Source organism: Acomys russatus, chromosome 28 (genome assembly GCF_903995435.1).
Source record: "Acomys russatus chromosome 28, mAcoRus1.1, whole genome shotgun sequence".
In the NCBI taxonomy this organism is placed as follows: domain Eukaryota; kingdom Metazoa; phylum Chordata; class Mammalia; order Rodentia; family Muridae; genus Acomys; species Acomys russatus.
The window spans coordinates 3,215,867-3,231,092 of record NC_067164.1 but is presented as its reverse complement, the minus strand read 5'-3'; the positions used below and the strand labels follow the sequence as shown (position 1 = coordinate 3,231,092).

The window sequence follows — 15,226 nt, the reverse complement described above, 5'->3', positions numbered from 1 at the left end:
CCCGCCAGAGCCACAAGCTCACACTCCAGCTGGCCAGAGTCCGCCAGCCCTCTACACTAGTGATTCTGTGTCCTACCTAGGGCCACTTGGGTTATCACAATGAAGGGGTTCAACAGGCATTCATGGGTCAAGACCACGGATGCTGAGAAACATCCTGAAATACACAGTACAGACCCCACACTGTCACCATGGAGATCAAGACCAGTGCGTCCAATTAGGCAAACTGGTCCCAGCCCAAACCTCTGTCCCTCACCTGGATTCCCTCAATGATCTCCTGCTCCCACAGCTGTTCTCTCTTTCTTTCTTTCTTTCTTTCTTTCTTTCTTTCTTTCTTTCTTTCTTTCTCTTCTTTCTTCTTCTCCTCCTCTTCCTCCTCCTCCTTTTTGGTTTTGAGACATGGTTTCTCTGTAGCCCTGGCTGTCCTAGAACTTGCTCTGTAAACCAGGCTGGCCTCAAACTCGCAGAGATCTGCCCGCCTCTGCCCTCCAAGTGCTAGGATTACAGGAGTGCCCCACCACTGCCTGGCCCCACAGCTGTTCTTGCCTTGTCCCCTCAGCTACAGCTACGCTGTTGGACAAGGCAGATAATGTCACTTCTCTCCCAAAAGCACCCCTACTGCTCCCCATCTTGTTCAGAAAGCTGCGCAACTTCCCACCAGCCTACACGTCTCTACACAGTCTCACCACTGTACCATCTTTGGTCTCACATCTACCTGCTCTTCTCTCTGCCTCACACCCAACAACCCTGGCCTCGGGTTACTCCTTCAATCCTGCAGGCCCGTGCTTGTCTTGAGGCCTCTGCTAGAGCACTTTTCAACCTGCTTCTCCCAAAGCTTTCCTCACAGGTTGTAAACTCGGGGTGATCAGAACTAACTCAGCCTGTTTCCCACTGCAGCCCCGCCTTTCTCCCAAAGTACACAGCTCGCTTCCCACTGGATCATTGCTGTCATGTCCACTATGGACTTGGCCAGGCGTTGTTTTAGTCATTCACTCACTGTACACTGCCTCACACCGTTAGAATATAAACCCCATGAGCACCAAGTTGAACGCTTTGGTTTTTGAGATAGGATCTCTCTATGTAGCCCTGGCTGTCCTGGAACTCAGTATGTGGACCAGACTGGCCTCGAAGTCACAGAGATCTACCACTTGCCTTCCTAGTACTGGTGTTAAGGTGTACACCATCACACCTCTGAGAGGAAAGTTTGGGGGTTTTCCCCCTATTCTATTTCCAGGAATAAAGTAAAGAAAGTAATGAAAAGGGGGGAAGGAGAGTAGGAGACAGGGAATACAGATCATCCAGCATGCACGAATAGTAAGAAAATAATAACAAAAGTAAAATTTAATCCCAACACCAGATCTACGGTCTCAGAACACATTCTAAGTACTTTCATACATCTCTCTGTCTCTGGAAGGTTCTGGAGCTCTTCTTGCATCTCATGCTCCTATTTCCTCAGGTATCTTGGAAACAAGTCAAAATATCCTCTTATATACTATTCTATCCTGTGAAGTAGAACAGTGCCAAGGCCTCCCACTTCCTAATGCTGCAGCAGAGACCTAAGCACCCCTAAACTGCTCATAAAATAACACCTCATCACAGAACTGCCTCCAGAAGCAGAGTCCCGAGATGCCTAGAGCAGAGCTGGCTGTGCCCCTTCCACTGAGCAAGCAGATGAGGAGCAGGTGAGGGAGGAAGGGTTCAGGAGAAGAAAAGGGCTAGAATGACCTGCTCTGTGGGAACTCCAAGCCAGAGCATCTCCTCAATACCGTACTATGCCCAGGGGTCTTTCAGCTGGGGCACTAAATGTAATTCACCTTTCCTGTCGGTGGCAGGAGCCCGCTTGGCTTGAGTGAGAGCCAAATTGGGCTGATGATCTCTCCCTCAGTCTCCCCTACTTGGTTGCCAGATGCTTTAGGGGATGTGCCTCCTTGCTAGCTTCAGAGTCAGTAAAATTCCACAGACTCATCCAGAGATTTTCACCCTGACCCTGTGAATTCCAGAACCAGGTGGACCTGAATCCATGACGCCCTTGGCTGTGCTTGCAGCTGGACTCCCAACCCTCCTTTGTTGAGGTTTGTCCTCTATGGTCTCAGCTGATTTTCTCTCATTTGTGTCTTGAGCAAGTCTTGAATTTCCCAGTGCACTTATGGACCAAGGCAGAGTCTGTGTTATACCACACTGCATTAGTCATTTTTTTTTCTCGCTGCTGGGACAAAATAACCAACATGGGCAACAGCTGTCGTAAATCCTTAAGCAAGGAGGACATTCTTTCTTTTGACTCCTAGGTTCGGAAGGATTTCACTTGATCATGTCAGGGGACATAGAGGAGTGCCCAATGACTGTGCACAGAATCAAAGCTTGTTCACCAGGAAGTAGAAAACAGGACCCAGAAGGCCCCGCTCCTGGTGACATAATTCCTCCAGCTAGGCTCCACCTCTTAAAGGTTCCACAACGCCCCAAAAACAGGGCCTCTAGCTTGAGACCAGATTGTCAGACACAGAGCCAGTGGGGACATTTAACATTCCAACCACAGCTACCTGCTGGATTCTACAGCTGTGCTCCCACGTGGTTCAGAATACTTTTATGAGTGAGTGGGTCTCTCAGTAGTGAGTTGGTCTCTTGGACTTCACTTCTGTTCCTTGAGGCTTATCCCCTTATATCAGCATGCTCTGTGTCAAATCTTGGTATAACACAGACTCTGCCTTGGTCTACAAGTGCACTGGGAAACCCAATACCTGCTCAAGACACAAATGAGAGAAAAGCAACTGAGATCATAGAGGACAAATAGAGGAGGGCTGGGAGTCCAGCTGCAAGGCCAAAGGCATCATGGACTCAGGCCCACACGGTTCTGGAATTCACAGGATCATGGTCAAGCAGGGACTTGAAGTGGGTTTTTTGGCAAATATTTGAGAGCCTGGTATCACTCTATTATCTGCAGAGAACACACTTTATTTTGGTTACAGGGCTGAAGACTGGGGAGGTTAGCCTTGAGTTGCAGAAGAGCTTAGATGGAACCTGTGAGGGGTAGATAAGCTAAATGCCAGGGAAGGGGTCAAGGCAAAAGCTCTTCCAGGTCAGAGAGGGAGGCAGGCTGCAGGGTGCCAGGTGGGGGAAAGGTGGCATTCTCAGTTCCACCCTCTGAGCCTCTAGCTCTGCAAGTGAGGACATGGCCAGTTTAGACACCACAGTCCTGGTTCACATTTGTGTGGAGTCGAGACAGATGCAGAGCACACACACACAGTAAGCTCTTAACAGCGGGAGAGAGGTGAGGAGACAAAGCTAATGTGACTCCATTTTGTCAGCAGGCACCATCTTGAGCCTATCCCTAAGTTCACCTCTGTTGCTGGAAACCCACAAACTGTTCCAGGAAGGAACCATCCTTGGCTAGAACCAATCAAGTACCTAATGTCGCCCAGATGTTAGAGAGAGATTGCTTAAGCATTTCAAGGGGAGCTGGATCAACCCCCTAGTGCCAACCCAACCTTGCTAAATGTCAACCAATCCTGTAACCGCCAAACTGGAAACTCCCACTCCTTTCTGTAACCACAATAAAAAACCCTGTCTAACAATGGTTCAGGGTCCTCGCTACTGCTCTGCTGCATTCGAGGGTCCAAGCTCGAGCTTGAATAAAGGCTCCCTTTTGCATATGGCTGCGGACTCCTGGTGGTCTTTGGGTATGTATCGATCTAGGCATAACAAGAGGGTGAGGTGATTGAAGCCATTGTCTAAATACGTTAGGGTGAATGAGTTGTTGTCTAAAGCAGGACTCTATGGAGAACAAAGGTGTTGTAAATGATGGTGCACATGCCTAACATGGGTAAGGCCCTAGGTTCGATTCCCAGCACAGGGGGGAAAAAAGCATAAACAAAACAAAACTAAGCGCAGACTCTTTTTGGTTATTTTGAAACCATTTACATAACCTGCCTCAAAGATAACACTGCTCCCAAGGCAGGTGTCTTTAAATGGAGAATAATACATGTATGTTCCCTTTCTCTCCTGATCCAGGAGGCTGAGGAGCGGACCCCCTGCTGGTCCATCCCTTCCACAGCCAGACCTGTTCTATTCACCTGTATTTGTGGTTGCCCCTCGCAAGTCAGCTATCTTCAACCTCATGACAGCTCCTCACCACCCACCTCCCACCCTTTGCTTCTTTACCTGAGGGGTCCTCACACACTGAGTTCCCTCCGATGCCAGAAACAAGCCGGAAGCATGGGTATATTAAGTCTCCTGGGAGGCAAACATTAATTAGTAAGAATGACAGTTCTCCAGTGGCTTTGCTACACCTCACTGGGTGCTCGTGGGGCTATTCCAGATGCCCCACAAGCTTCCTCGGGATCCCTCACAGGACCAAGCTGACTGGCTCTCAACAGAAACTCCCACCGTAATGCACCTTTTACTGTCTCTTCCTGCTCACAGATAAACCACCTGTACCCAAGCCTTGTCTTAGAGTCCTTGCACAGACCCATCTCAAACAGCAAACGAAACTCCACTCAAATCTGTAGACAAACCAGAGCTCATGGCTCACACTTGCACTGCTTGGTGCTCAGAGACTGAGTCAGGAGGATTGCTGAGAGTTCAAGACCAGCCAGGGCTACACAGTGAGATCCCTGTTTGAGAAACAAAAGCTATGCTCATTAAGGTTCTATTGATCATTAGGAAACAGAGTTAAATAAGCCAAAATCCCTACGCAAGAGAAAAAGGAGGGTCCAAAACACAGTGTTAAGATCACGGCCCGAGTCTTTCATCTGGCAGCAGCTGGGTAGGGGAGGTAGAGTATGGCCAGCCCGCTGCTCTGCATCCCTGGTCCATCTCTCTGAGTAACGATGAGCATCACATACCACACACCATGCTGGGCATACAGACAGACAGAGCTACTTCTGCTAGACAAATGGAGCCATGGAACCCATTTAAGCCTGATGGTTTGGTGGCCTGGGGAACCTGCAGGCATCCAAGTGAAGGAGTCAATTCTCTCGAAGGAAGGAGTCTGCCTGGAGAAGATGAAGATTGTTGAAGACAGCGAGGTGCCCGTTTCCCACCCCAGCCTCTCTAGTCCCTTCTACGCCCCATAACCTGCAGACAAAGCCAAGGGGTTGGTTTTCCAGGTGGTCAGAGGGAGGTGCTTTGAGACCATTGTGGTGGCAATGCAGAGGTGGTGGGACACAACTGATGGCTACAGCTGAAGCCCCACACAGGAACAGACTAGCACCACTCTGTCACCACTGGACCTGCAGCTGTGCAACGTCTCGGTGTGGCAAAGCAGGGACACCGCAGTGTGGTCACAGAAGAACCTACAGAAAGGGAGATGCAGAGTCGGTGGTCTCAGAGCCTGGGTTAGAAGCAGCAATCTCACCAGGGCCCAGCAAGGAGAGGACTGGGGCTGGGGCTGAGCTGCTGTTACTGGTGATGCCTAGGAAGCCGCAGGACCTCCAGCATGTAGTATCCAGAGTTAAGAAATGTGAATGTAATCGTTAGAATGTTCCGGGTCCATGCTACGGAAGTAGGGCTGCCCTTCAGAGCTGTGGTCACATACCCCAGGAAGAAACCTCCTCAGGCCAGCAGACAGTAGGAGTTACCCTGAGGAGGAGCCACGGCTCTACAGAATGAATAATGTCAGGTGTTTTTTTTTTTTTTTCTTTTTTCTTTTGTTTGTTTTTTGTTTGTTTGTTTTTGGTTGTGCAGGGATAATGTCTGGGTCTTCTAGAATGTGAAAAGCAGAGCAAGAGGAAAGGAAACATGAGGTTAGATGTGGCTGGAACACAGAAGTAAGCCGAGCATAGAAAGAAAAGAGTCCAAAGCGCGGCTTGAGTGGTCCTGGACCACGGCAACAAGCAGCCCCTGAGAAAGTCAGGAAAATGGCTGTACATCAGGGGTTTTACAGTGTATTCTGGGGCTAAGGGGAGTGTCTAAATGGAGTGTTGCTTTTAGCAGAGGATTGCTTGCTATGTAGACCGGAGCTGAACAAGATTTAAAAAAAAAAAAAAGGAGAGGGCAGTTAGGAGATATTCTGCATTTTTTTTCCCTTTGCTCCTGGGTCCAGATCTGTTTCCATAGCTTCTCTTTTGCTCTGTGCCCTACATCACCTTGATCCTCTAGCCTCTGGGCACATGTACCCAATGCGAGACTTAGCAAGAGCTTGGAGGGTGGGAAGAGAGGTTAGGTACTTGCTTCTACTGCCCAGTCTCTCTGCCTGAAGCCACAGGAGATACCCTGCCTCCCATGCCTCAGACTGTGCCGCCACAGTTTGCACCCCTTGAGCTGTTAGGGAGCCGCCGTAACAATGGCTTTTTGCTGTGGCTAGGTCACCTTGGTACCCCAAATAATGTTGGCTTGCTTAACCTGCACATGTTCTTCAGTTCAGTCGATTGATTGAGTGGGTCCTCACTACTGTGGAGCCCTGAGTGATACAGGAAGCAACTGTTTACATCCAAATGAAGGATGTGGGGACTGACACAAAACGGAGCAGGAATGGAGACAGGTAGATTCCAGAGCTCTCTGGCAGGTCAGAGAAAGAGACCAATTTAGACACAGGGGAGTCTGTTGGCTACCTATTACTGTGTAAAAAGTCACCACAAATTTAGTGGCTTTAAAACAACACATCTTGGTAGCATATGTTTTTCTGGGTGAGGAGGAATCCAGGCATCTTAGTGGGTCCTGGGCTTTAGGATTGCTCAGGAGCCTGCCATCAGGTTGTTCCCAGGAGCAGAGGTCCCATATGAAGTCTCAATGGTGGGGCACTCACTTTCAAGGTCATATGGCTGTTGGAAGAATGCAGCTGGACTCAGGGAAAGGGGCTCTGATTCCCAGCTGCCTTCTCGTCAGTGTGCCCTGTGGTCCTGGTCAACATGGCAGAGCGCTTGATCGAAGTCTGTAAACAAGTTCTGTCAGGATGCACACTTATGACTCCAACACGTGGGAGGCTGAGACAGGGTGATAAGAGAGTTCAAGACCATATACACGTATGGTTATATATGATGACACTCTGACACCGTTACTGTGTTCTACTGTTCAGAAACAAATCACCAATCCTGCCCGCACTTCAGAGAGTGAGGAGAAAATTACCCAATAGTCTGTGGGGTACTTACTTGGGCCTTCTGAGAACATTTGAGTGAGAGTAATTCAGGGATGAAGTGGCTAAGGGCTGAGCAGCGTGGGATTGTGGGAAGATCTGAGCAACACTAAGCCAGGAGGTCTAGAAACTTGTTCACACCCCCACTGACTGGCTTCTCTGCTCTGCGTCATCTTGTGACTCAACCTCCCCATCCTGTCTCCAGGCCTCAACCACGGGGGCATTACCTGTCTTGCTCATCTTCCAGGACTGTCGTGAGGACCACAGAACATTCCAGAGCAATGCAGATGGCACTACTGTGGGAAATGGATAGGAAAGTTAAATGCAGGCCCCAACCTCTTAACTGATATGGTGAGCCTACTTCATCAACCAAGGCAGAGTCAACAAATAGGATTTGCTTAAAAGATACATACTCTGTTGCCATGGCACCCCTGGTCTGATGCACAAAGCAAGAGTGGGTCAATGCTAACTGAACTTCTCATAGATCTCTTAACTGTAACAGAGCCTAAGGCTTGCTAATATTGTGGCTTTTTCACCAATATTTTCATATGCATTTAACAAATATGCCCTGATATCATTTTTCTCTTTTGTGTATATAGTGTGTGCGTGAGTACAAGCACATGTGTGCCACAGTCTACATCCAGACATCAGAGAATATCAAAGATTGCTCCTTTCCTCCTATCTTACTTGAAATAGAGCCTCTTTATTGTTAGATGCTGCATAAGGTTAGCTGGCCCAAGGACTTCTGGGAATTCAGTATAGCCAGCTAGTATAGTCCACCAGATCCTACAGGGCGGCTCACAACCATCTGTAGCTCCAGTTCCAGGGAATATGACACCCTCTTCCGACCTCTGTGGACACCAAGGCACTCATATGAGGCACAGACATATGTGGAGGCAAAACACCCATACAGGTAAAATAGATTTTAAAAATCTACTGCCTTCAAAGTGAAGCTCTGAGTGCCTCTCGGAGTTTCTAGTTTCCTGGTGTACGTGTGCTTCTCTGTAGCCAGCTACACTGTGCCTGGTTCCCTTCAGACCAGAAATACTGAGACGATCACTGTCCCCTGCATAGTAATAGCCCTCAGTTTAGTGTCTTAGAAGGTCAGCCATGTGGGTTAAACTTTTGTAAGCACAGTTTCCTCCAAGCATGGCCACATGACCAAGTTTGTGTGGCAGGAAAAGGGGTGCAGGCAACACCAGCAACTTCCCTAGAAGGAAATAACTAGCTTTGTCCCCTCCTCTCTCTCTGATTCTCTGGGCTAGAAGAGTGAGTACAGTGGGCTGCTGCAGTTTTCAGCTTGCGGATAACAGGGCTACCCGATGGGCTGAGGAGATGGCTCAGTGGTTAAGAGTGCATGCTACACAATCACAGAGACAAGAGTTCAGATGCCAACACCCTTGTAACAAGCCTGGTGTCCTGCGTGTGTCTGTAATCTCAACTCCAGGAAGGACAGAGACAGGAGAATCTCTGGGGCTTGCTAACTTCCAGTTTACCCGAGAAAACACAGGTTCCAAGCTCAGGGAGAGACCTTGCCTCAAAAGAATAGAAGGTAAGTGATAGAGGCTACCTGGCACACTTATCTGGCCAATCTGCACAAGTGTGCACATTTACGCACTCATGCATACACTCACAGAGACACAAACACACATAAATAAATAAATAAATAAATAAATAAATAAATAAATAAATAAATAAATCCTTTGTTTTTTAAAGTGCCACCCAAAGGGACAGCAGACTGACATGACAGGAGAGACCTGGGTCTCTAGGTGCCCTTTCTAGTTCAGAGCCACAACTCTAGAGTCAACTTATTTCCAGATTATAACGTAAAAAGACATGAGCTTCTATCAGATCCATGATACAGTACTTGGGGGTGTTTTGTTATAGCAGATGAACCTAGGCTTTGACTAACACATGCCTGCCCTCGTTGAAAGTGCTAGCTGAAACACAGTGTGACTCCAACACTGGGACAAGTTTTAATTGAACATTAGACCTGTAGGCAGCTCACGGACTTCCTCCTTCTAGATCGCTCAAAACCTTACTCTCTCATCATTGTCAAGGTCATGACGTTTGACACTTAGTTGTTGTCTGCTTCAAGTGACTCCCCTTTGTGTCTTCAGCTTAGGGCTAAAGTCCAACAGGTGGCAGAAAAGAGCCCAGCAGATGAGACCCCAGCCCCACCATTTCCCAGCTATAGTTACTAACCACCCTGGCACCAGGTGCTTTGTACGCCAGGTGGCAGTGGCTACACTTGTACCATCCTCCACAGGTGGTATGGAGAGCCCCAGACAGGCTGCCGTGAGTCACAAGCTTAGACACTCTGCTTACTCAGCTCTTGCCGAAGACTCCCACTGCCCTGTTTCTAAGGTGCCTTCTCCATTGCTCAGCCTAATGGTAGCACAGCCAAATATGAACAAACGCCATACACTTTCATAGGTCTGCACAGGGGCGAGTGGCCTAGTTGACAGAATGCATGAAGAGTATGCACAAAATCCTGGGTTTGACGCCCAGCACAACATAAACTGGACATAATGGTGCATGCCTGTGCCCTCGGGATTCAGGAAGCAGAAATGGGAAGATTAGGGGTTTCCAGCCAGGCTCAGCTACATAGTGAGTTGGTGACTTAGAGGCCACCATGGGATACAGAATTAATTTTGTTGGAGAGGCATGCCCATTTCTTATGATGGCTCTGAACATCTCAGCCTCTACCTAGTGTGGGTCCACCCAAGCCTTGCAGAAGTATGCATTAACTTGCCGGTGAATATTTATCTACTTGGAGACAAGATGAAAGCTACAAACAAGGCAACAGAATATCCACTCACCCTTCCCACCACCCACTCTCAGTCGTCCTTTGAGTGGATGCCAATGAGCCCACAGAGGTAAGGCAGCGGCCATTCAGCGAGTCACAGAAGAGACAAGATTTTGGACTGGAAGTCACAGAGCCACAATTATCCAGATTGTCTGCTGACACGCCCCCCCGCCCCCCCCTCCCGCCCCTTCCAAGGTGCCTTGCCCTTTGCTTTGCTCTCAGTTCATTTCAGCTCCCCAGCTTTTACATAAACGCTGACTCTCCTCTCCTGATTACCCCTTTAATCAGATCCACTCTTTCCCCACCTCCTTGATATCTCCTCTCAAATACAGTCGCTAATGATGTGTGCATGTGCCAGACTTGAACAAATGTTGAGCTGCGAACTACTGCGCCTGTTAATTCTATCCTCGGCTCACACAGGCCGGGATCCTCGAGTGCTGGCAGATGCTGCCTCCCCGGGGCTTCCGGGCCCAGTCACCCGCTTTCTTGGGTGAGGAAAGGAGGGGGACATTTCCCCCTGTGAATGTCATTTGAATAAAAATTTATTGTGCTCAGAGAAAGATGTGGAACCACGGGAAGACATTGATGGACAGTAACATAAATGAACAGTGATGAATGAAGTGTGTGAGCATTCGGTAAACGACAGCAAAGCGAGGTTGAAATCCTCCACAGCCAAACAGACTCCTTCTGCACAGCCTGGGTGCCTAACGAGGCTCCCTGCACAGTCCAGATGACTCATCACAAGACAGCAAGCAATCCAGCAAGCCAGGGCATTGAAGAGTCCAGGCACCACAAGACAGATCCTTCGCTCTGAATCCCGGTTCCATATTTGAGCAAGTAACTTGATGGCCTATTTAGAGATGGAAGCCTAGTAATACTTTGTTAGTGAGCTGGGGGTATCCCATGAGTTAATATAAAAATAATCGTGCCGCCAGGCGGTGGTGGCGTACGGCCTTTGATCCCAACACTAGGGAGGCAGAGGCAGGAGGATCGCTGTGAGTTCGAGGCTAGCCTGGTCTACAAAGTGAATCCAGGACAGCCAAGGCTACACAGAGAAACTCTGTCTCGAAAAACAAAACAAAACAAAACAACACAAATATATATATAATCATGCCAAAATAATCGTGCCTGGTACTTGGTAAGTGCTACATTGATGTAAGCTGGTTTTGTGGTGATGGTGGTAAATTTCACTGTCTGCCAGGTTCCGAGCTGACTTTCCTTTGCTCCACCATTGCCCTTGTGTTTTGGAGTTTTATATATTTTTTATTTTGTTTTCGCATACTAGCGTTTAGTTGCACCAGTTTCTCATTAACCATCGGACATTATGATCATATTGGCCACTTCCACCTGTGGGCAGGAGGCTGGCTCTTCCACTGGTCGGCAGGATGCTCTTCCACTAATGGCTCCCGTGGCTTCTACTGTAACATTTTTTTTTGCTCACCAGACTGAGTTCATTTTCAGTCTGAAGAATCACCTCCTCTGCTTCAGCACCCTGAAGCAAGCATGCCATCTAATCTTTTAACATCTGGTTCCACTGTGACTAGACTCAGCTTCTCAGTGGTAATCTGTTGTGTGCATTTTCTACAGGCTGCCCCTTTAGGGAACCATGCCAGAAGATTCAAAAATCCTTTTATACAACACTGTAAGCCCCTTGTGTGGAGGGTCTCACACCAGACCAGCGGTCTTTGGCAAGCCTGCCATGACAGTACCTGGAGCCCTGCAGTTTAGGGCCCTCTATTTTTTATTTTATTATTTATTTATTCATTTTGAGATTACAGTATAGTTACATCATTTCTTCCTCCAAACCTTCCTTCACTCTCCATCAAGGTTGTGGCTCATTTTTTCCCCATTTAATTGTTGTTATATACATATCTGTTGTGTGCATATGTGTGATTGTAAATACGTAAGTACAACATTGTCAGCCTGAATAATGTTACTTGTTTGTAATTTTTCAGGGCTGGTCACTTGGTACTGAACAGCCAACTGGTGCGCTCTTCCCTGGGGAAGACTGTTTCCCCTGCTTTCAGCATCCCTCAGTTGCCTGTGGTTGTCTATGTAGGGCTGAGGTCCCGCTTTGTGTTGGCATGTCTATTGGCTCCATGTTTTCTGTTGTGGCCACGTTTAGGCTTCTATAGCTGTATATCTGACAGAGGCTAATATGTAGGGCTTATTAAAAACTACAACAGAAAGAATCAAAACAAACAAACAACTAACCCATTTAAAAACTATACCTAAAGTATTAACTGAAAGGTCTCAAAAGAAGGAAAAAAAAAAAAACAGCTGAAAAACATTTCAAAGTATGTTCATCCTCTCTAGCAATTAGGGAAATGCAAATCAAAACAACTTTGAGATTTCGTCTTTATCCAGTCAAAAGAGTAAAGAGCAACTAAACAATTGACAACAAATGCTGGAGGGTGTATGGGGGAAAGGGAGCCCTCCCTCACTGCTGGTGGAATTGCAAACTAGTCCAGCTGCTCTGGAAATCAGTGTGGCGAATGCTCAAAAGGCTAACAATAGGGGGCTGGAGAGACATGGTTCAGCAGTTAAGAGCGCTGGCTGGTCTTCCAGAGGACCCAGATTCAACTTCCAGCACCCACATGGCAGCTCACAATTGTCTGTAATGCCTGTTCCAGGGGATCCAACACCCTCACACAGACATACCAATGTGCACAAAATAAAAGAATTTAAATTGTTAAAAATATGACCCAGCTATGCCACTCATTGGCAAATACCCAAAGGACTCAGTGTCCTCCACAGACACTTGCTCAATCTTGTTTATTGCTGCTCTAGTCACAATAGCTAGGAAATGTGAGCAACATAAATGCCCTTCAACTGACAAACAGATGATAAAAATATGACATGTATGCACTCTGGGATACTATTCAGCTGTAGAGAAAAACGAACAGTGGAATTTTCAAATTTGTAAATCAACGGAATTAGGAAAGATTATATTTGGTGAGGTAACCCAGACCCTGAAAGACAAATATTTGTACTTATACCCATGGACGAGTGGAGTCCTCGTCGCTCATCAAGGAAACTTCTCTTTGCAACATATGGAGACCATTACAGAAAGCCACAACCAATCAAAATGCTGAGTTGTGGAGCCCGGTCAGAATGGATACATTTATAGCACATTCCTGCACCTGCAGCTCAGGAAACACTGCGGAAGGAGGGGAGGAAAGACTGCGAGAGCCAAAGAGAGGATCAGGGCGACTGCTAAGCGGTGCCCTTGTGGGTCTAGAACAGGGAATAGAAGGAGGGCCTGGGCCTGCCTTCCGGGTCTACTTGGGTTTCTGACTTTGCTCTTATGCAGCTTTTATACAATGCCTTCGGTTTTATTATTATTTATTTCAATTATGTATTGAAGTCACAGGTGGTGACTCACACCTGGGATCCCAGCACTCAGGAAACTGAGACAGGAAGGTTGCCATAAATTCAAGGTCAGCCTGGGCTGTGTTAAGCTCTCGACTAGCCTGCCCTACAGAATGAAACCCTGTCTCAATCCCTCCCAAGCCCTGTACAGACAAAAAAAAAAAAGAAAAGAAAGAAAGAAAGAAAAAAAGAAAAAGAAAGAAAAAGGAAAAAAGAAAAAAGAAAAGTAATACCGGAGATAAATGTTCCAAAGTGCAGTGATTATTTTTGAAGCATGGAACTGGATTAATTTTTGTCTTTTTTGACTGCTCGAAATTTTGTTTTAATACAGGCATAGCCAAGGACTTTCTGAATAAGACTCCAGATAGCTCCAGAGGTAACATTGAGAGCTGACAAATGGGATTTCATGAAACTAAAAAGCTTCTGTGTATCAAAGAAAATAGTTCTCAGAATAGAGATGGGCCACGGAACAGGAAAAAGCTCACTGCCCGTTATTCATCCAACGGGGGCTGCTATCCAGAATATATAAAGGGCTCGACAGTAATGCCAGAAGGAAGAGTGGTCCAGTCAGTCAGTGAGCAGATACACTGAGCAAACAACTCTCAAAAGGAGAAATGCTAATGCTCAATATATACATTTAAAAATCCTTGGCCTTTTCTGACATTGGAGAAATGCAGATCAAAACTATACATATCCTGTCTCCAGGAGGAATGTCTATCATCAGGAAAACAACGGAAGATGCTGAGTGTGAACGGAGCGGGGAAAACACACTTATACACTGCTGATGGAGACACAAATGACTCCAGACGCTATAGACACCAGTATGGACGTTCCTCAGAAAACTAAGAATAGAATACAGTAGTATATGATCCAGCTGTGCCACTCTGGGAATATGCCGAAAGGAGTCCAAGTTGGAGAGTGATAGAAACACCTGCGTGCCCGTGTTTATTTCGTCACTGTTCACAGTAGCCAAGATGTGAAATCAGCCTGGGTGTCCGTCCACTACCAGATGAGCAGACGAAGGCAATGGGGTGTTATTTAATCATAAAGAACAAGGCCGTGTTGCTGACAAGGAAATGAGCTGGAGACGGTTGTGCTGGTTGACAGACTCAGACAGGCAAATGTCATGTTTCCTCTTAAAGGCAGAATCTAGATTCTTTTTTTTTTTAAAAAAGACGTGAAAGTGGGAGAGAAATTATCTAGAAGAAGAAAGTGGAGGAGGGAGTGAGAACAAGAGAGGAAATGAGGTAAATACGATCAAAAGTACGTTACGTGTTTGTGTGAAAATGTCATAACGAAACCTATTATTCTGAACAATTGATGCACACTAATCGTTTTTAAGTTTGATTTCTATTTCTGATGCGTTAAGCATTAGCTGCCCTTCTGTAGCTGCACGTTTTTTTGCTTCTTCCAAATGTTACCACAAGCCGGGCATGGTGGCGCACACCTTTAATCCCAGCACTGGGGACGTAGAGGCAGGTGGATTGCTGTGAGTTCAAGGCCAGCCTGGTGCACAAAGCAAGTCCAGGACAGCCAAGGCTACACAGAGAAACCCTGTCTTGAAAAACCAAACCAAAAAAAAAAAAAAAAAAAAAAAAAAAAAAAAACCAAACCAAACAACCAAACAAAACACTAAATGTTACCACCGTTAGCACCAGCTTCTCTATGATAAATGCTGAATCAGGTTCAAGTGTCGTATCTACACCTAGGCTGTTCCAGTGTAGTCAGCTTGGGTTACATATCCAACTATGAAAGCACTGGGAAGCTACTGCTGTCCACACACATGAACACACACACATACACACACACACACACACACACACACACACACACACACGTGCACAAACTAACAGCAAACTGACTCCTGTGTTTTCTATTGATTACAAGTGAGTTAAAATAACCAAATAAAACAGTAGCCATTAACATATGAGGTGGAGCTGTGCCCAACTTCTCTGGAGACCTCAGAGTGTCATTAATGCAAT

The 15,226-nt window shown here is 46.8% G+C and overlaps 1 pseudogene; it reads right to left on the bottom strand.

Moving 5' to 3' along the window:
• Positions 1-3,582: 3,582 nt before the first annotated feature.
• Positions 3,583-11,573, bottom strand: LOC127210470 (NADH dehydrogenase [ubiquinone] 1 alpha subcomplex subunit 5-like; annotated as a pseudogene).
• Positions 11,574-15,226: the final 3,653 nt, after the last annotated feature.